General features: G+C 37.7%; 1 long non-coding RNA gene across 1 annotated transcript in view; it reads right to left on the bottom strand.

Moving 5' to 3' along the window:
* Positions 1–951: 951 nt before the first annotated feature.
* Positions 952–21375, bottom strand: part of LOC110475250 (uncharacterized) — a 43016-nt gene continuing 22592 nt past the window's right edge. The window contains exons 2-3 of the long non-coding RNA XR_002466234.1: positions 3538–3631; positions 952–986 (exon numbers count right to left, since the gene is read on the bottom strand). This is a non-coding gene — a long non-coding RNA (uncharacterized LOC110475250). The remainder of the gene's footprint in view (positions 987–3537; positions 3632–21375) is intronic.

Raw genomic sequence — 21375 nt, 5'->3', positions numbered from 1 at the left:
ATTTGAAACCAAATTAAATTATAATATTTTTGAATGAACTAACCACAAATGATCATCACATGTTGTGGCCAAAAGTGAAAAAATGGCACTTGCTTCTGCAGGAAACCTTGTTGTGTGGTTTGCTTTGGCTTAGTAGAAGCATTAAAACTAGTAGAATAGATCCTCTAAGGAAGAAAGGGATACTGTATGGCAAAGGGCAGCTGCAGCCTCCTGCCAGCTTGGCTGAAGGCAAATTCACCAACATGCATTGTTGAATATTGCGTTTCAGCTCTGAACAATGTGACTTTTGGAGGGTTTATCCACCTTCAGACATATGCAGCTATATCAACAAATAAAATTCAAGCAAAAAGCAAGTGGCCATGCCCTCTCTAGTCTTTTAAATCCTGATTTAGGTAATTTATGTCATATTTAAAATATAAAGTGGTTGGCTTGTAGTCAAATTGCATACAATAGGACACATGAGACTCCTTGTACCCACAACTGCCTTTGTTCTTTGATAAATGAGTCTTGGAAAGAGCACCCATTTTTCATGTGTTAACGCCATGATTGGTGTGGACCATTCTCACTAGGTCACTCTGCAACTTTGTGGGTTTGTTTTCTAGAAGAGTTCTTGGCCCAGCTGTGGCTCAAGCCTTTACCTTCTTTGAAGTCTGTACCAAAGTACTGTTGATTTGTTTAAGTTGCCTGTGTGACTACAAAATTCCCAAGTGACACAAATGACACAGTACATTTGCAAGCCATTTCATGTGCTCATATTCAATGCAAAAATATTTTAATATGCATCCTCTGGGTATTATTAGGTTTTCATATGTTTTTGGTTTAGACAGGGTTAAAAATAGTTGGATACACTTTGTAGCAGATCACTTAGTCTTGCTCTAGAACTCTTTCTTACCTCAGCTTCATCTCAGATGAGCATCTTCTTAAACTTCCAATATAGTCAGACTGTTGGTATCAATAGACTACTTCTTCCACAGTTAATCAAAATTCTAGGAGAAAAACACATTGAGAAAATAAGCTTTCTGGTAAGAAAACCTTTCTTTTTTTGTATTTGCCTTTCCATGAGAGTCTTTAGTCCTGTATTTACTTATCTTCCATCTGTCCTTCTGCACAGCTTGTTTGAAATGCTGATGTAATAGCCATTGCTTGAGTATCCAGGTATATCACTGTCAATGTATTTATCCTGATTAGCCACTATTACTCTGATTTTACAGAGGGGGGGAGGGGGGTAACAGAGCTGCTGGCTGCATCACAACCAGCTGATGGATGCTGTGGAATTATCAGGTGATTTCCTAATGAAGGATCTGTTACAGTCTCCTTGGCTCCTGCTGAAGCAGCATATGGACACACACCTGGGTTTCATACCATTAGAAAGACAAGCCATTCAGCTGAGACCTGAGAGTTCAAAAGTGTTTCAGCTCTCTAGTCAAAGAGTGGCTGAAATCTGGATTTAAATCTAAAGCTTCAAGTGTGCCTGGGAGCAAGCTGTCAGCTGTCCCGGATGTGTAATGCTTCCAGGTCCTTCTTGTTTAGAGAGTTTGTACTTTGAGTAAGTAAATAATTATTCCTTAAGCCAGAAGGTGAATACCCAAGCATGACTGACTATTCAAGGTATTAAAGAATTTGCCTGGGAAAAGAAAGACTTGGGTTCTAATCACAATTTTAGTCAACATTTAATCTAAAACTACAACAGAGACTAGAAGTAAAGTGTTTCTGTTTTAAGATCCTTGTTTCTAAGAGAACCATGTTAATGAACTAAACAATTTTTTTCTCTCTCCCCCAGTTAACTGAAATCCTTCTTGTCTCTTTTGAAATTGTTTTTTGAAAATATTAGCATCTCAGGTTCTAGTTACTGTATCTAAGAAATGGGATTTATAGCTGCAGGTGCATCGCTGCTTCATCCCATTCCACTCTTCTTGCCCCCCACACCCTCTCTCCACACCTGATCCTCACTCCTCTCCAGCACTGCACGCATCAGACTCCTCTACCAGCCAAGGCATTTCACTCCTATGGCAAAAATCTGTGCAGGATTTAATATGGTCTGGCAGAAAACTCACTCACAGATGGGTCTGAGGAGTGCCAGAGATAGCACAGCAATCAGTGTGAATGGGAGGAAGGGACCAATGAAACTTGGAAAGGGGAAACGATCCTCCTCTTTGGATTCTTTTATTGATTTGCAACGCTTCGTGGAATGATATCCCGAAACAGACCAATTGTGGGAAAAAGGGAAAAACTCAAAGTTTGCATGGTAAACTCTTGTTTCTTTTAGCCAGTTTCATTAGAAACATTGGTATTTTACCACTTCATAGTAAATTGTCTCATATTTAATTGCAATATTTAAAATTTTTGCTATTTCTCTGTGGCTGTTACTGCTTATCAAATTTGAAACAGAGGCATCACTTGAAATTATATTTTAAAACATGTAATTTAGTAATCTAGAGACAGGAGTTTCAAGACGTTAGGTAATTATGTGCATATTTACTTTTATGGTATAATTCTGATGTATCAATTTTTGCTTGTATGTTTTGAAATGTTTGGAAATTTCTGAGATTTATTATCTGTCTTTAAAAGATTAAGAAACTTAGTCAAAACTACATGTGTCCAGAAATACTCCATCCTAGTTCACTAGCTGTTTAGGCAAGCTGACTCTTGAAACCCCTTAGAGAAGGCAATACATTAGTACTAGGGGGACCTTTCTGAATGTTTGTCATAGTTTCAAACTAAATCCAAAATATGGCACTGTACCAGCTACTGAGAAGGAAACTATTATTATTATTATCATCATCATCATCATCATCATTATTATTGTTGTTGTTGTTGTTTTGTTGTTGTTGTTGTTATTGTTTTATTATTTTATTATCTCCAGCTGAAACCAGGACCATATTTGATTATGTTGTCTCTCATAAATCAAAGAAACTACAATGTAATTGTCAATTTCTATTTTGGTTAAAAATAATTTATTTTCAGACTTGCACATTGCCAAAATAATGGATTTTTTTTTTTTTTTGTCCTCAACAGCAAAAAGCTCAGCCTGTCTTTCGATGTTGGTCCTGCAGTTTCCGTATGCTCACTCTGGCAGTGCAGCTCATTTCTGCCAGGTGCCTTCTTCTCTGATAAAAGTATTAGCATCCCAACACCCATCAATCTAGCAGATTAGTCTCCTAGAGCAAGAATTTGTTTCAGCCATTTACACACTACTGTCCGTTTTATTGAACAAGATATTCCCAAGCTACATTTAGTGCAGAATTTTACAGTTCTTTATATGAGATGCACCTTTGTGGATTACTTGTGTATTAGTTTTTTGGGAAACCAAGAAGAAAACTTTCTGCTGATACAGTGGAATTTTATCCTTTCCACCTGCTCTTTCCACCAGTGAGTAAAGCCAGTTGTCCTGGAACTTCAAATTCAGTATTTAAATACAGCCAAGTAGTTAATATTTGTTTTTCTTAGGATCCCATCTCATTATTTGAAAATACACTTTTCTTAACCATACTTGAGTGCAATTCTTTCTTGAACTTAGTTTTGGAAGAGATTGGTTACCATTAATTTTCTGCATATTTCAGGAGAATATCTTCATATCTCTGTAAGTCCTTTTCCATCTTCAGTGATCAAGCTGCAGTATAACTGTTAAAAACTGCAAAATATGTAAAAAAAATCTGTTTAGTAGGTGAGACCACTGAAGGATTTTCATATTTATTTTGTAGAAACAAACCGGATATTTTTTTGCTTTTACTGTTACATTGCTAGGAATGGGAGAGTAGAAAGAAACCCTTTCAAGTAGAAAAAAAAACCCCTTTATTTCCTCACTATATCATCAGTTATACAAATAAGATACCTTTGCAGATGTCCACATAAGAGATATTCTAAAATATGCTCTGTATATTGATACAAAGTGTAATTAATGTTAGAATCCAAATAAAGCTGTATAAGCTGTTGTGTTATCTGACACTACAGGTTCTAGTGAGGGTAAATGCTATAGCAGTCCTGAGTTTTGGATATGATTAAGTCTTGGAATTGCAGATAGGTTTTTGCCATCAACTCATATTAATTCACATCAATTAACCAACTGGTGTTAAATTCATACAAAACTGCTCTTGACTGTGGAATGGTTTTTGTGATGACAGGTTGAAATTTGAAACAGTTTGAAAATACTTTTGTGCCCTTCATTGCCTAGGTCTTTTAGGGATTCTCTAAGTCTTGGTAGATATTGTCAGTGACCCTGTTGCACAGTGCAGGGTACACCATACTGCCTTAGGGTGTGAGGTGATAATGCAGCCAGGCTGCCTGATTACAGCAATAACTCACATGTAGTTTAGACTATGTAAAATAACATTTTCATGTCTGATAAATTTCACTGGTATCCAATTAAGCATGGGGTTAAACTGGATGTTACTGCTGCTATTACCTCTCATATCCCCTCTTTTGCACTGGCTGCAGCAACTATATGTACACAGGGAGCATCAAAGTCACCAAATTGTACCAATGGAGTAATCCTTTTTTTTTTAGTAGTTCAATATTCAGTTGTCTCAATGGGTTGGTGTAACTAATGATGGCAGCAATTAGAAAAGAATAGAAAGAAGGAAAAGCTGTTGGAGGGGAAGAACAGGCTAGTCCCTTTCATTGGCAGCATAAAGTGTAACTTTACCTCTAAGAAACCTTGTGTCAATAGTGTTATTTTTAAATGTAGAACTGTGAGAGAATTACTGCTGTAATGTGAAACTGCACTGACTGTGCCCTCTCTAACATAGAGCTCCTATGACCCTTCTTGGTTTAATCTATTGCTCTTCTAATTGTCCACTTTTCTTTTGTTGTGGGAGTTCTAATTTACTTCCAGGATGACTTGCAAACTGTAACTCCCTTTTCACTCCACATACCCTATAAATGGAGGATTTTTGCAAGTGCTTGGCCTCTTTACTCTCCCTTAATTCAAATTCTAAAATGAGATTCTTTACACCTTTGAACAGAACAGTCACCATCTGCCTTCCTAAATCAGTAAGGCTCACTTCAGTGAACTAGAAATCTGTGCTCCACTCTTACAACTCTTGGAACCAGACTGTTGAAAGGCATCTCTAGACATCATCTGGTCCAGTTTTCCTGCTCAAAACAAGATCATCTAGGGAAGGTTGCTCAGGGATCTATCCAGTCAGATTTCAAACATCTCCAAGGATGAAGACTTCACAATCTCCCTGGGCAGCCTCTTCCATGTGTTCAGTCAACCTCACAATAAAACATAATTTGCCGATGTTTAACCATTCTGTACTTCAGTTTGTGTACTTGTCTTTTCACTGGGTACCACTGAGAAGAGCCTGGCTCCATCTCCCCCCATATGAGAGATGTTCCAGCCCCTTAATGATCTTCATGGCACTGTGCTGGACTCTTTCCAGCATGTCCATGTCTGTCTTGTAGAAGGGAGGCTGGAAAAGGACACAGCACTCCAGGTGTGTCTCACCAATGCTACGCAGAGGGAAAGGATCACCTCCCTCAGCCTGCTGGCAATGCTCTGCCTAGTGCAGCCCAGGATGCTGTTGCCTCTCTTTGCTGCAGGGGTGTATTGCTGGCTATGTTCATCTAGCTGTGCCTCAGCTCTTCCAGGTATTTTTCTGCCAAGCTGCTTTCCAGCCCCTCAGCTCCCACCCTGTCCTAGTACCTGCAGTTAGCTGAAGGCCTCATGCAAATCTGTAATTAAAACATGAGGGAAAATATGTAACAATTAAGAGTCTTTTCCTTCTTGCTCTTTGGGTCATTGGAAGAGAGCTGTGAGCATGATGATGATACTCTGGAGGCAAACATACTTCTGTAAATACTCACAAGTAAGAAAAGCAGGCTAACGGCAGCTGTGCCTCAGAATGTAGCCATTTCTGACAAAAATTATTCTCTAAATGTATTCAGGGATATATTATACATAAGTTCTAGAGGCTTTTTAGGCAAGAGTGTTTTTTGCCTAATAAAGTATTCAGTACCACTTTGTATTTCTTTAGCTGGCAAATAGATATAAATATGCTTGGTTTCAAAGGGAAAGCATGTCTGATATGTATATACTGTATAGGATCAGGAAGACTTTCATGAATAAGCCAACAGATCCCAACACAGCAATTCAAATAAATGAATGCTGCTCTGTTTTAGAGAAGACAGTACAGCAGCAGAGATGGCAGCTCTGGTTATTTAATCACAAATCGTGTGATATTTTATTAGATTCCCTGCTCCTGGAAACTGAATCTCCATTTGACTTCCAGCATTCTTGGCTAGAAAAAAATGTGAGAAATTGACATGACATTTCAAAAATATAATCAAAAGGAAAAAATAGCTCAATTTGTACTTTAAGGTGTTTAAACCAAACTCTTTTTCAGATTTTGATTTCTTAGTTTTGAAATGCTCAGACAGGTACTACTGGGCTCAGATTGAAGGGTTACCTCTGCCCAGTTCTGTGGGACCATGAGCAGCAGCCCTCAGATTGTCTGAGGAGTGCTCTAACTGTTGTGATGTGTGACATGGAGTATTTTCTGTGTTAGGCATTGGCACACCACTTTCAGAGAAAGGGACTTGCTGGGGATCACACGGCTTTTTGAGGGGAATTCTCCCCACCATACTGACTGGCAGAGTAACTGATCTCCTGCTTGGTATACACTAATGGTCAAGATTATGAGTACAGCTCTAAGGAAGGGAAATCTAAGACTAGTGCTCAGAGGAGGTTGCTAGTATAATTTAAAATAAGGCTGAAAGCAAAAGAAACTAATTGTTTCTTAAATCCGCATTTATCATTTTCACAAGATTGTTGGCAGATCTTTTGTTCTTACATTTTTTTCCTTCTTTTGCATTGCATATTTGTACATGGTAGTGCATGGCAGGTTTTTTTCAGTTATGAAATTCAAGAGTCACAGTTCTGATGTATCTGAAACAAAGGACTTAGTGTGGCCCAACTGAGAACTAAATCTGTCTTGATTGTTTCAGATGGGTAAAAGAAATTCTACATCAGCAATTTCACTTCCAGAGGTTTCATCTACCTTTAAGTGGTAGGTACAGGTGGTAAAACAACTTTAAGAAAATGAAGCTGAATTTTTCATAGAATTTTTTGAATGTTCATGTCCTTAATTTCAAAAATGGGCAAGTTGTATAAATTTCATTTTACATTTGAGGAAACTGAGAAGGGAAAGTTGAAGTGACTTATCCAATATCATAGAGATAAATAACTTTGAAAGTGGCCAAATAAGTTCAAAACTCTTCTATTCCATTTTCTTTCCTATGGACAGTTTTTACAGATAATAGAACTATTCTACATTTATTAAAGGAAAAGGGGTTTTAAATGTACGCTACAGTCTTAAGAGAAGGCTTCAAAATCAGAGTTTGAATTGGATGGATTTGGGCAATACAGATAAATCAAGATATTCATTGTATGTCCAGAAAGATGTAGGGTACCCTTTCCCTCCAATGTTATAACACGGTTTAATTGTTTCTGATTATTTTTGCTAATCTTTGAAGCAAAGGCAGATAGTGGAATGTCAGTATCATTCCTTCATCCATTCAGGCAGCACTGTAAAAGAAAGCAAAGCCAGTTCTGAGCACTTCAATATTTTTGTGAGAGGTTTTGGCTTTTAGGTATTCTAGTTCTTCTTCATCAGACTAATTCCCTTTCCAATTTTCCTGGAAAATTATGCCCACTAGTTAACATTTCAAAGTTTTGAAACTCCAAACTAATTAGACTAATGGCATTTTTCATTTGTTTCTAGAAGGCTATGGATTGTGGAGAACTGGAAGTGAGGAAGCAGGCTGTACGATTTGCATATCCCAAAGGAGGAGATAGGGAGCTGTGGAAAGGGACCTGCAATACAATTGCTCTGGGGTAATGGGGCCTGTGATCTGCTTGAAGGTAGAAAGGAAAGAACCACAAGAGGAATACAGGTCTGAGAATGAGAGAGAACAAAGTCACGAGGATAGTATGGAGATGTTGCACGGTGTTTGTCAAAAAGTCAAAAGACTGAGCAAGAGAAAAAGTCATGACTAAAAATGGGTGTGGAGGGAGGGGTGAAGGGATGGGAAAGCTGTTTCAAGGTATTCAAGTGAAATTGGAGAATTCTGCTGTTGCCTTCTGGTCAGAAAGTAATGTGGAAGGGAAGCAGGCAAAAGAAAATGGTTAAAATCTGGAAAATGTCTGAAACTGCAGAAGAGGTTACAGTGGTTGAAGACAGGGGAATCTTACCATAACAGTAATTTTGACTTTGGCTCTGAAAGTTGTAAATAATATATAGCTTCTCTGAGTGGAAGTACATTACTTCTTATTGATGGCATAGAGGATCCTCTTCTATTAGTTACTGCAGCAATATATGAGAAGCAATTTTCAAAGTTATCCCTTTTCTTTGTTATGCTCTACCGCTTTTTCACATTTACAATTTTCCAGATGCAGGCATCCCTTTGACACAGTAAAGGAAAAAAGACATACATGAGGATTTATCTGTCACTGATTCCTTCAAGAGTTTTGAAGGATTTTTCTTTCTTAAGAAAAAACCTTGTTAGAGCATTTAGAGCAGATGAAAGTGTATGGATGCTTTTTAGTAGTGATTAAACCATGCCTGTCAGCTATGAAAACCTTTTTAAACTGGTGTAGCATGGGTCATTTTGCCTGTAATTTAAGGACAGAAACAGATTATACTACCCATTTATTGCTTTTTTTCATCTTTAGAAGAGAAATCTGTAATGAGTCTCTGGCATGGAGGACTGTTCACTATACAAACAAGCAAAGTCAGAGGGTGTTTGACACTTCAAACTAATTTTGTTCTAAGACATAAAATGAAAATCATTATAAGGTAAGGCATGTATACAGCATGCACCCAGCTCCTGGATCAGAAACAATTCATTATAAAACATGAATGATTTTCCATGAAAGAAATATTCTGAAACGGCTAGTAGTGTTCAAACTGGAGACTTGCAGAAGAGCTTTGTTCCCACACAGAGCATGAGCTTTGGTCTTGAATGATGTGCTCGACTGATAGTTCTGTGTTCAGTGGGCAGGAACCTGCTCACTCCGAGGGCCCTAAAGAGCACATTCATTGCCCGGGCAGCTCGCATCAGGCCCAGTGGCCATTGCAGAGATGAGCTTCCTACTCCCTCTAGTGCAGCAACTGTGCACTCAGGCACTGCCTGCTACAGCTTTTGGAAAAGGTTCAGCGATATGAAAGAAGTTAAAAGACTAACAATTTTTGCGATACAAATTGAATCCGTTTGTGTGTTGATTTACAATGAATTCAGGAATACTGTCAAAAGAACAGTATTTTTGTCAACTGATTTGACTGATGTGGTCTTAAAAGGTCTTAAAAAGGGGAGCTCTCCTGGCTAAAACTGGATCTGAATAGTAATGAAGGGCTGGAAGTCAGAACTTGTGTTTCTAAGGTGCCATAACTGGGGAATTGCAAGTCAGATGCAGATATCTCAATTCCCTGTACAGAAAGTAGAGGAGAGGCCAAAGCTGCAGCAGCTGGACTGGGGAGCTGCCTGCAAGCAGCAAATATGGATTCAAATTTTTAGGAAAGGGAAAATATATGCGCTGAGCTAGCTCCTGTCTCTCACTTCCCTGTGTCCATGCTGTCATTACTTGTGTAAGTGGAGATGGAGCACTTTTGTATGCAGATGAGTAAATCTGCCCTCCTAGTTATGTCTGGACCATGAAGGAATAGAATGGTAAATTAAAATGTCCCTAAAAGGTGATAAAAGTGCCTGGTAGTAGCTCTAGGTTCCCACTCCCTTCAGCCTTTTGAAGACTCTGCTCTCTGCTAGTGCTACTATCAATACCTTCCCTTTCCATAGCACCTGCAATCCTAAAAATGGGCCAGAATTTGTGGCATGACAGAGTGGGCTGCAGAAAGAAAATGGTTTGCTTTTTTTAGGTTCTGGAAATACATTTTACACTGACAAAAATTTGTATGGAAGAGGTATGACAGAAAGTACTGATACCCTTAAACTGCCAGAAATATTTTACATTTCAAATTGAATCAATGTTATCATATTCTTTCCCTTGGGTTATTGCTTGTGTGCCTCTTTACAATTCTCCTCCAATCAAATATTTTTTTTACTCCAAATCAAACTCCTGTCATCTCCCTGGCATCTGGTGGCTGCCTATTGTGGACACAGCAGGGACAGACAGATCTTATTTTACTATTAGCTGTGACCTTAAGGGTGATTACATTTGCATTCCCTTCTATTTCTAAATTATCCTTTGTCAGGGTTTTTTTGTAATTTATGTATTTAATCCCTTCTTAGAGATCTATTTCTGAGCGCTTAGTATTATATAAGATATTTTAAACATAAATTCTGCTAAATAGATGATCTCCAGCAAAGATCACACATCAAGCATTGACAACATAGATGACTTAATTGTTCATCTATGCTTTGCTTGACTGTTCTCTCCCCAGCTACTGTCAGTAAAAGGGACTCCTTTACTCCATTCCCCCTTACAGTAAATATTTTATTACCTGAGACACCTACTGTGTCACCTCTAAGAACATGTCCTAGAGGTGACATAGGGATATGACTCTCAAAGATTCCTGTGCATAGCACTTCACAGGGATTCACTACCCTGAGGGACATAAGGTGAGATGGGCAATCTTGTCACCAGACATGGATTTTGGACAGCAAAACAAAACCAAAACCAAAACCAAAACAACAAAAAAGATTGGTTTTAGTTATAATGTTGTGGTGATCATCCCAATCTAACTTCTGAAAAGAGAGAATGTCTTTTATCTTATGTGATATCGCTGGAAAAAATAATCAGATGGCCTTTAGACCACATAATTTAATAATTAGAAACCTGACTTTGGGAACCATTGCACAACTATGAGAGACGAGCATTAAGACAGTCAAACAAGCTAGAAAAAATGAGAGCTTCCGTTTGGGAGCCATACTCCTTTGCACCTGCTCAGCATCTCTCCAAGAATTCCTAATGTGTGCTCCAGATTTTCTCCAAGTCAGGGGCTTCAGCACATTTTCAAGTTCATCATATCAGTGCTTAATAACTTCCATTTCAGGTTGTGGATTCAGTCTTTGGAAAACAAATGCAAATTACCTAGATGGCTGTACTTGGAGCCAGACATCTGGACTGATTCCTCTCTCCAGATCTTTCTTACTAAGGTAGGAATCTGTCAGCTATTCCAATGACAAAGATGGTTCTCATCACTGTCAAGAATAGCTGGAGCTGAGCAAAACAATTGCATGTGCAGATAAATAAAATAATTTTATTTGGAAAAGACATCTGAGACCATTTAGTGCAGCCATAAACCTAACACTACCAAGTCCACAGCTAAACCAAATCCCTAAGCATCCTATCTACACACCTTTTAAATACCTCCATGGATGGTGACTCTACCACCTCCCTAGGCAAACTGTTTTCTTGAAGAAATATCCAATCTAAACCTCCCCTGGTATAACGTGGGACCATTTTCTCTCATCGCTTGTTACTTGAGACAAGAGACTGATGCTCACCTGCCTGCAAACTCCTTTCAGGTAGTTGTAGAGAGCAATAAGGTCTCCCCTGAGCCTTCTTTTCTCTGGGTTAAATACCCCCAGCTTCTTCAGCCACCCCTCACAGAACTTGTTCTCCAGATCCTCTGCCAGCTTTGTTGCCTTTCTCCGCACACACTCCAACACCTCAATGGCTTTCTTGTAGTGAATAGAAATATTTAAGCAAAGTGATTATCCTGGTGTCAATGGTCGGGAGAAGGAGGAGATGGGCAACTTGCTGTCAAAAATTGCAAATTTTTTGTCTAGATCTGTTTTCTGATTTGGCTGAACATGAAGCTGCGTGAACACTGCATCCAGGTGATGAGAAGAACTGACAGAAGGCATTGTTCCTTTTTGGCAAAAGTCAATTTTTGTCAGGCTATAAAGCCTGTGCAGTCATGCATGTGGAGACCAGTGCAAGGTGAGCGTAAGTCACAAATTAGTCTGTTTGTCCTTAAATGCCTCCACTGAGACTGCCATAAAAAGTAGATCACAAATGCTATTACTTTGGTATTATTTTGGTCTTTTTTTTACATTGCCACTATTTTTCCAGTATCTAGCTACATGTTAACAAGTCACTGAGACTTCAAAACTTACCAGGTAGAAGTTATTTTGTTACTTTCTTAAAAAATACTTTCCCTCAACTAAACAAGGCTCAGTATATATTCTGCACTTCTTTTTCCAAGTTCGTACACCAGCTAGTGGTTAGGATAAGGTTGTTCTAACATTTGAATTCTTTGGACAGTATGTGTTATCTGGCTTGGCCAGTGAATTATGAAACATACACTGTTTAGATGGTTTGTCCTGAACTGGTCCCACCCCAGTACAACAGAAGTATTGACTCTGAGCCATTCTGAAGATCTATTATATGTTTTCTTCCTTGCCATTCTCATTACCTGACAGGCTCATCCCTTTTGGGTATTTTTTAAAGCCTGAGAAAAACCTGGAAGTCTCATAAAAGTTCCATGAAATGTCACTTATTTTCCTGTGTCTCCATTGAAGACTGTGGCCAGATGTTTAAAATTGAAAGGATAGCATACATCTACAAGTTCCAGGTGTCCCCAGAAGCCTCAGGTACTTAACATCTCAAAATCTGGGCCATGATTTCTATATTTATGAGATTCAAAATTCTCTCTGAGTTTTTAACAAAACTAAATTGTGTTTTGCTGCCATCAGAATCCACTATGATAAAGTGAGATCTGATAAAGTACTAGGAAGCTTTCTCATTGTGTATAAATATTTATGTATGTAAATAGGTGTATGGTTAATTATAACTGACAAGAACAGACTGACACAAACTCAGATCCTCTGTCCCCATGGACAGATACAAGTTGCTTGTTGAAGTGTTGTGGTGTATCTCATGGGCTGTGTTCTGAATCATTGATTAAATGCTGCAGCTTGTGGATAGCTGAAATGCCAGTGACTCCTGAGCAGGGAGGGACGAAGAAATGTGCACTGAATAAGAACACAGAGAGATCATCTGGTTTATATTTCTTGATTTTTTAGAAATTGAAAGGTATCCCTTTATATTTTAGTAAAGTTTGAACAGAAGCCTTTATTGAAGACTGCACAGGCTGTCTAGCTTACATATGCTTACAAAATAGAATCTCTCACGCAGGAAAGAGTTAGAGAAGGGTTTAATAAGAAGATAGGACAAGATACACTTGACAGGCACAGGGCAGTTTGAAAACAACCCTTGAATGTGACTCTTTCATCACAGGCAGAATCCCCGAATCTGCTTATATATTTGGAAAGTGTTTGCATATAGCTGACACTTTTGCATTTTTTTGTTTCTGTTTTTTTGTTGTTTTGTTTTGTTGGTTTTTTTAAAATTCCTTTTGTTACTGTTTTGTTTGCAGGTAAGCTTATGTCTCTTCTGCTGGGTACATCAAAAGAAAAACTCCATTGTATTTCTGCTTTTGCCTTTTAATAGATTTATAATGTTAGTTGAAGAGAAAAGAACTGTTTAGATTAAATTTAATGTCTATTTAATTAATATATATATTCAATAAAAATATGAATAAAATTTTAATAATGTGTAGCTGAAAACATGGAATTCTTTTGCATGACAATTTTGGGACATAGAGGAGGGGTATTTCCTTTCAATACTTCAACTTGTTTTTCTAGTATGGCATCATGCACTGCTTATGCATACCTTGAAACAGTATTATTTTTAAGTGTGCTATTTTTTGGTGGGTTTTTCTGTCATTTCATGATGAAAAGCTGCATAGTTTCTAATGTGCCAATATGGTAACAACATACTACCATCATTTTACATGTTTTCTGCAAGACATTCCCTAATTGGATGAAGACTGTGAGATTGACATTTTTTGAATAATAGCATGCTATGTGGTCTATTCCTCTTTTGGAGAGAAGTCTTAATCTTGTCTTTGAAACCCCACTTCAAGGAAACCTGGAAAAAAAAGGATTATACCAAAACATACGCTGGCATGAAGTTTTTTCTGGAACTAAACCTGTGAAACTGTTTTGAAATGCCTTGTTCAACAAATGTACTGCATACATGTATAATATAAGTGGATGTAAGGAACCTGGTAGGTAATTTGCCTTCTGTATAGAAGTAGAGATGTCTACTGATCAAGTGCATAGCATTTTCCCTTCCCTTCCCCCATATATTTTATTTCTATATGTGGCAAGAGACAGGCTCACCAACTACTTTTCTGAAGCAAAATAGAACTAAAAGACCTCCAAGTTACAAAGTCAGCTTGTGCTCTTAAATATCCATCATTTTGCCTATACTGAGTTATCAATCTACATGGTCTTGGGTACAAAGAAATTGGTATCTGAGTGCTAACAAATGTAGAAGTGCCTGACAGGAAAGAGAAAAATATTTCACTGCAATTGTTGTTCAGTTTTGTACTAATTAACTAGAAAGATATCTCAAAAATTTTTTCAGCTTATTGGCAAGTATATTCCCATATTGCAAAGACATTAATAGGTTCTTTTTTTTCACTTGTCGAAGGCTTAAGTATAACAACTTGCACCTTCAGATTTTGAAATCCTAGTGAGCCTGGAGAGGCAGAGTAACTCAGATGTTATATTCCTGCCAAATCCACTTGTCATAAAGCCAAATGGGTTCTTAATGCTAAAAATTATTTGCAAGGATGATGAAAGTGCACCTGACTTCATGACCCCTATTCCAAAGCCCTTCTTATTGCCACCTGTACTTTGCACTGCACACTTCATGTAAGCTGAGCTGTCAGTCTGGTTTTTTGTGCCCTTTATGAAAGTCCTTGCTGTGCTGGGTTCTTTGGGTCACTCCCTTAAGTATGGTGATTTTCAAGTCAATCTCCCATTTGTGCTATTGCTGCTGATGGGGAATCTGCTGTCATGCTTTTACTACCTTCTTCTCATGTTAACCTTTTATAGTCCTATCAACCCTATTTCTTTTTACCCTCCTGTGTAGAGGTAGTTGATGGCAAGCTTTTATTTTCTTTCTAGTCCCTATCTTCATATTCTTTTGCATGTAGCTTGTCTGCTTCTATTACATAGCTGTCTTCTAGAGTTTAGCCTCTTCTGCTATCTTTAATGTATAACCATTCCAAATGACCTGCATTCCATTGCAACTTGAATATTATACTGCTGGATTAAGGGATTTAATGAGTTCATGGAATCATATTGTCTTGTGCATAATTTATTTTAATTGGAATCCCTGACAGGAGATACACACAGGGCAGCTCATGTTGATTTTTCTGTTGACTTTGATGCCTCCATTTGCAATCTACTTAACTGTTCTTTTTTGCATACAGCAGTGCTGAAGAAACTTATATACTGGTTATAACCAAAAGGCCTTTTAAATGTTGCACATTTTAGGAAGATGCATTAAAATATTTCTTTGGAAATTCAGAAATAATTTTCTAGAATAGGAGATTATGCCAAAATATTTGAAGACTTGTTGGGTCAACCTCAACTTGTTAATTTCATATAATTGGTTCTCCATTGTCCTGTATAAATCCTACACTGTTTTTAGAGCCAGCTCTAAAATGTATGTGTTACTACCTAAATGCCCTCATAGATTCAGTTGCAAATTACTGCTCAAAGGGAAAAGAGAAAAAGGCTAATGAAGTAAAATCATTGTATTGGGTGCACCTGTTGGACTTCACTTGTAGAAAGCCAAATTCAGTACTGTTTTGACCACAGATTCAGATACAGATTCCCAAATAACAGTTGAAAAAGGAGAGGGACAGCTTAAATTAGTAGCTAAAACTATGAGATGCCAAGTATTAAATAATAGCAAATATTGCAAGTTAGGATTGAGGTTCAATATCTGAATATGGGCTATGACTGGAGTAGATGTGCCACAGGGATTAAGGATAGATGAAACTGAAGAGCATTGGTAAGTAAGTCTAGAGATACCAGAACTTGATAAGCAGGAGGCAACAGATGAGAACTGAAGCACTGCAGCAGATGTAGGTAGAGGAAGAGCCTCTGGACCCCTGACCAGAAGACCAAAGGTTGTTGTGAGTTTGTTTAAGATGCATTATTAGAAAGTATAGTTTTGTAACACCTGCAAGTGAGAAGCACCAGCTGCTATAGCTTACATTTAAAGTTTCAAATTTAATATTTTTAATCAATACTTTTTGATGGAAGAGGAGGTGATTTCAGTCTTAAAATTGCTAAAGTGGTTCTTGTTGCTCTTGTCTAGTAGCAACAATGGAATACAGAACCTTGCATGTCCTTACTTTATTATTATTATTATTATTATTATTTATATAAAGCTACCTAAAAATAGAAATAGAAAACCTAACTTTAGCTTTCACTGTCCCTGTTTGGAAAGTTTGGTCTAAGGCCTATGGCAGAACTGTGCAATACCCTCTGAACTAAAATAGCTGTCTGTTAGAGTGCTTGAACTGCTCCTTTGTCTTACAGAGGGAATACTTCATAAATAGCTTACATCTGCTCCAGTATCCACAGACAGTAAAATCATCCATATTTTTTATTTTTAAAACAAAATTAGTAGCCATTAAATTCCCCTGTTTTAACAATAAACCAAGATGCAAGGTATTTTGACAGATGTGACATTAACTACGTATGAAATAGTACCATGTAGGCTTCTCTTTGGTGTCATTTCAGATGAAAACATATAGAAAAGGTTTTTATTATTATTTTTAAAATACATTATTTTTATCACAAACCTGAATAAGGTTTTTCACCCTAAGAAATTTATAGATGTCAGCTGATGGACAACTACTTATAACATTATTTTGTCATGTTTGTTTGTATTGGTTTTCTGTGAATAAAAGATACTCTAAGCATCCTTGGGAAATTTATCACTCTGTTTTTTTGTTGTGGATGTATTTATAATGTCTGTTATACATGATGTAGAGTAATAGAGTTTGTTTAAACTTACCAGTACTACCCCACAATCTTTATGCTCTGAAAGTAAGACAGACCAAATAAGTCACTTTACAAAACTGAAAGACTTCTATACTTTGCTTATATGTGAGGTCTGCAAGCTTGCTTGCTACTTGTCTCTTTTAGACTGGCCAGCTATTAGATTTCACCAAGTAAAGGATCTTGTTTCAGCTATTTTGTGAATGCTATTTCAATTGTAACAATAGTGATTAAGCTCTTTTCAGAACAGAAGGAAACAGCCTCTTCCTCACTGGCTATGCAGCTCTTTTCTCACTAGAACAGTATTTAGGACATTAGCAATCTTGGATATTAATGTATGCTAGTCAGCTAAATAAAGCTTATCTTTTATAATGGATTTTAGACCACCTAACGTTTCAGTTACATGATATGCTGATTTTTGTTCTTAATCCCAGGACATTTTCTGGAAGAATTGGATCACAACATAAAAAGCCATTTCTGATAGATAAGTTAGTCACTATATTATTTTCTTTTTCCTGCTCTCAAAATGTTCACATTAATTTACTGTAGGTATTTGTGAATTTATTTGGAAAATATTTTCACTACATGAATACCTTGTGCACAGTTTGTTTGTTATCTAACATCTACATTAATTCAGTGTTGGTTAGTCATTTGACAGTTTCTCTACTGAGTTTCTTTGCATCATACAAAGACTTTTCATATTCAAAGTATTGTGAAAAATCAAACTCAACATACATTTTGCTACTACTTAAGTTTTTGCTTTCATTCTCTATGGCAAATGAAAGTAAACCTTGATTATTTCAGAGCTCAGATAAACATCAATGGCACTTTTCTTATTGCTCAGGTAGCTCAAGTAATGGCAATCTTCTGACCCGGATTCTCCCTGCAGACTCAGGTCAGTGCAACCTTCTTCTCTTGGTCTTTTACACTGCTGTGCAAAGTCCCTATGGGCTGTGAAGTTGTCACAGTCCACTCCAGAAATGGCTTCACTGCAGCAAAACACATTTATTAAATCCTTTGGGATCTTTCCATGTAGGGCCCTGAGTGTAAGGTTTCTTTTATGTGCTTTGTAACTAAAAAATACAGTCAACCACTATTAAGCCTAAGAAGGTATTACTTCAAATCAGGCTTTTACAGATAGATTTATACAGTTAAAGAGAATAGCTTTATTTGTCTATCTTTGTGTCACCTTCTGGTTTCTGTAAAGTCAGTGACAGAAATATATTTAACACTTACTAAAATAAATACGGCTTCAAATTGTTGTATCTAATCATTCATGCTTGATAATTTTGGCCCTATGTTGTCTGTACTTCTGTGTTGTCTTAACTGTAAACCTACAATTGTATCATTACAAGGTGCAGTGAGGGTTATGCAATTGTTTAGAAAATACTTTGAGATAATCAGACAAAAGACAATTGCAGGAGTGCAAGGCATTTTAATGTGGTTTCTCTAAATATTGGTCATGGACACAGGCTATGCTATAATTATTATATTTTATGGGCAATATCTTGAGTAAAATTTAATTCAATCTACTTTGACTTTTAGTTTAATTGTTAGTATCTGAAAAAAAATTGTATTTAGGGACTGTAGATGGGTGGGATAGCCAGTGGTGGTATCCAGATAGCTGTGAAGGATTTCCCCTGAAGACATGGTAGAACAGACTCTGTAGTGATGATCCTCATTGTATCCAAGGTGGCCAAAGTCATTACTCCCAGCCAGCACTGCTGGTTTGTCTCTGTGCAGTTAAGAAACCTCTCTCTTGGGACAGGAGTGTGATATTAGCAATGCCTTAGAGTTTCTTTCTAGATGCTGGAGGAACCAATAGGGATGGCAGAGTAAGGAATTTGGCAGCAAAGGGGAGGGAGCAGAGTGCTGAAGGGGAAGACTGGTGTTTGCATTTTCAGTGGAAGGCTTCCAGAAAATAACAAGTGAGAGAGACAAAGGTATCTTGGCTTTTGAAGTCTGAAGTATCTCAGGATACTGAGAACAAATATTCTGCATGCAAAATGAAATCTGGAGTTATTGATTACTTCACGTCAGAAATGTCAGAAAAAGCATCAGAGAATAAATATGTCAGTGCTCTTGTAAAGTCACTAAGTATTTTGTATTTATGAATGAAGTCTCTTCTTCTGATCTTCTCAGTTGATATGTTCACTGTGTTTTATTGTCATACAGGAAGATTATGCCATTTTGATGAAAAGATAATTTATGAATCAACCTGCTCTCATCCATCTGCTGGACATCAGAGCATCTTGCCAAGATGCATCTGACACGCACAAACATGTAATTTCACTCCCTTTGGTTGTTTTATTATTTATTACACAACTACAGCAGCAATTTTTTCCTCTGACTTACTTTTTATCTACAAGCATTGGGTATTCTCCTGGATATTGCTGCTGCTTTGCTTTAATAGTCTTTAAGAGTCAGGAGAGGGACTGAAGAAGATGTCAGAGCAACTTATGTTCTCTTGGCAGATTTTTTTTAGGACATCTATGGCCTTTTTAGAAGTTATTCAGGTGACTCATATTACTTAGTAGACAGAGAACAATATGATGGAAATTTTTAGTGAGGTTTTTGCATATTAAGACTTTCACTGGGAGTCTTTCTGTGACCCTGCAGTCTTTTACACTTAGATTCTCCCCAGATATTTCTTCATGCCCTTGAGTCTGAATGTGTCCAATGTTGAGGGGATTTTGATAGGACCTCATGAGGAACTGACACCTAGAAGCTGACTCTCCAGTTATTAAACATTAATACAAAGTGTTCAATACATCTATAGCTCACTTTGTAGCATTTGTATACCCCTTCTTATGGATACTTTATGCAATACCACTCCCACACCACCACTTCCAGTGCTGCCTCAAATTCAGTTTTGGTTGCCAGTCCCAGACAATATACTGCCTTTGAGAACAAATGCAAAGATGTGTAGTTGTCAGTGTTTGATGACATTTCCTTAAGCACACCTCTGTTTCCATTTTGTTTTTCTCCATGCAGCTTAACTCCTTTATTACAAATACCAGCTTTTCCCAGCCTTTTTGTTTCTCCACATACAGAAACTCAGAAGAGTTGCAGCAGACTCCTAGAATATTTTTTCCTGAGGCAATTTCATCCAAGCACTTGATATTGCTGGTCAGTTTGGAGTTCTAATTTGAGAGGACCACCCTCAAATTTCTTGAGTGGATGAGGAGACATGACATCAGCCTCTGTGTGAGAGACAAACTCAGATAAGAAGAAAGAAAGCTGGCAGCCAAGTTAGTGTGTCTCGTCAAGTTACCCTATTGGAGCTTATCAGTGTCAGCTTGTGCACAGAAATAGAAGCCCCATGGTAAACTAAATCTATTAAAACAAAATAGATAAAAGGTAAGGGGCACACTTAACCTACTAGTCTTTAATTTTAGCTCAATCTGTTTTGGATGAAGCATTTTTTTTTCAATGTTTCCATTAAATTAACAGCTGTGAGGCTTATTAAGCTAAGAAAAGTAGTTGAGGGGAAGATTTAAATAGTTTAAGAGCTACAAGTAGAGGAAACATTACAAACCAGGACAAGCAGAAGAGAAAATTAAAAGAAAATAAAATGGAAACAAGATACACATACCATTAATTTTCTGCTTCTATACTGAATGGCTTTCCCTTATTCCTTTATTTTTGTTTGAAGAATTGCAGTCCATCTGGCAGAGAGGTGTATCTTCTCTTTTTGTGGCTGATGTAGTATGAAAAAAAATCTAAGCCAGCATCAATATTTTACGAAGTTGAACTACGGCAGCATGTGCCCCCATAGCTCCAACTCTTGTTGTTTTTACAGAATACGAGTAAATTACTTTAGAATGTTTTATGGCCAATGATTTTATTTACATAAGAGCCTGTGCAGTTATTGATGCTTGGCCTGATCTGGTTTCTTGGGCTCTGTGCATGTTCACTGAAGGGGAGAGAAGACCAGTAGGCAGCTATTGGCAATGAAACAGGAGCAAGGAATCCTTCTGAGGTTGTTAGTGAAAAAGATGCACTCTCGAGCCTCTGGAGGCTGTGCCCAGCTGACCACGCTGGGGATAGAGACAGCAGCTATATATAGGTGTGGCCTGAGGCTGCAGGGGACCACACACAGGCACAGTGGTGCTCCTCACAAGCCAAATAAAGCTGCTGCTGCCTGTGTGAATCAGCTGGTGAGTCAGCAAAGCCTTTGCCAGGAGAACAGCAGGCACAGAGAAAGGGATGCTAACTGGGTTTCCTAAGTAATAGCTTTTTGTTATGCCTTTTGGGGCACAGAAAGTGAAGAAATGTGCATAGTCTGCTGTTTCACAGAGTGATTTCACATTTAACCTGGCAAGTTCTTCAAAAACATGAGAAAAAGCAAATGACTGAGAAATGTTGCAGAGCTATAAGGAATGTCTGAAGGCATTTGAATAGTGCCAGACATGTAAGGTTAGATGTGTTTGGCTTTTGAAATTTGGAAATTGTTGTCAGAGAGACATAGGAGAATCGACTGAAGTGTTCTGGAAGTATCTACATCCAGGGCAGATGAGAGAAACTGACATCTAAGAACAG

This window comes from Lonchura striata, chromosome 6 (genome assembly GCF_046129695.1).
Source record: "Lonchura striata isolate bLonStr1 chromosome 6, bLonStr1.mat, whole genome shotgun sequence".
Taxonomy (NCBI): domain Eukaryota; kingdom Metazoa; phylum Chordata; class Aves; order Passeriformes; family Estrildidae; genus Lonchura; species Lonchura striata.
This window is presented reverse-complemented; position numbering and strand designations above follow the sequence as displayed.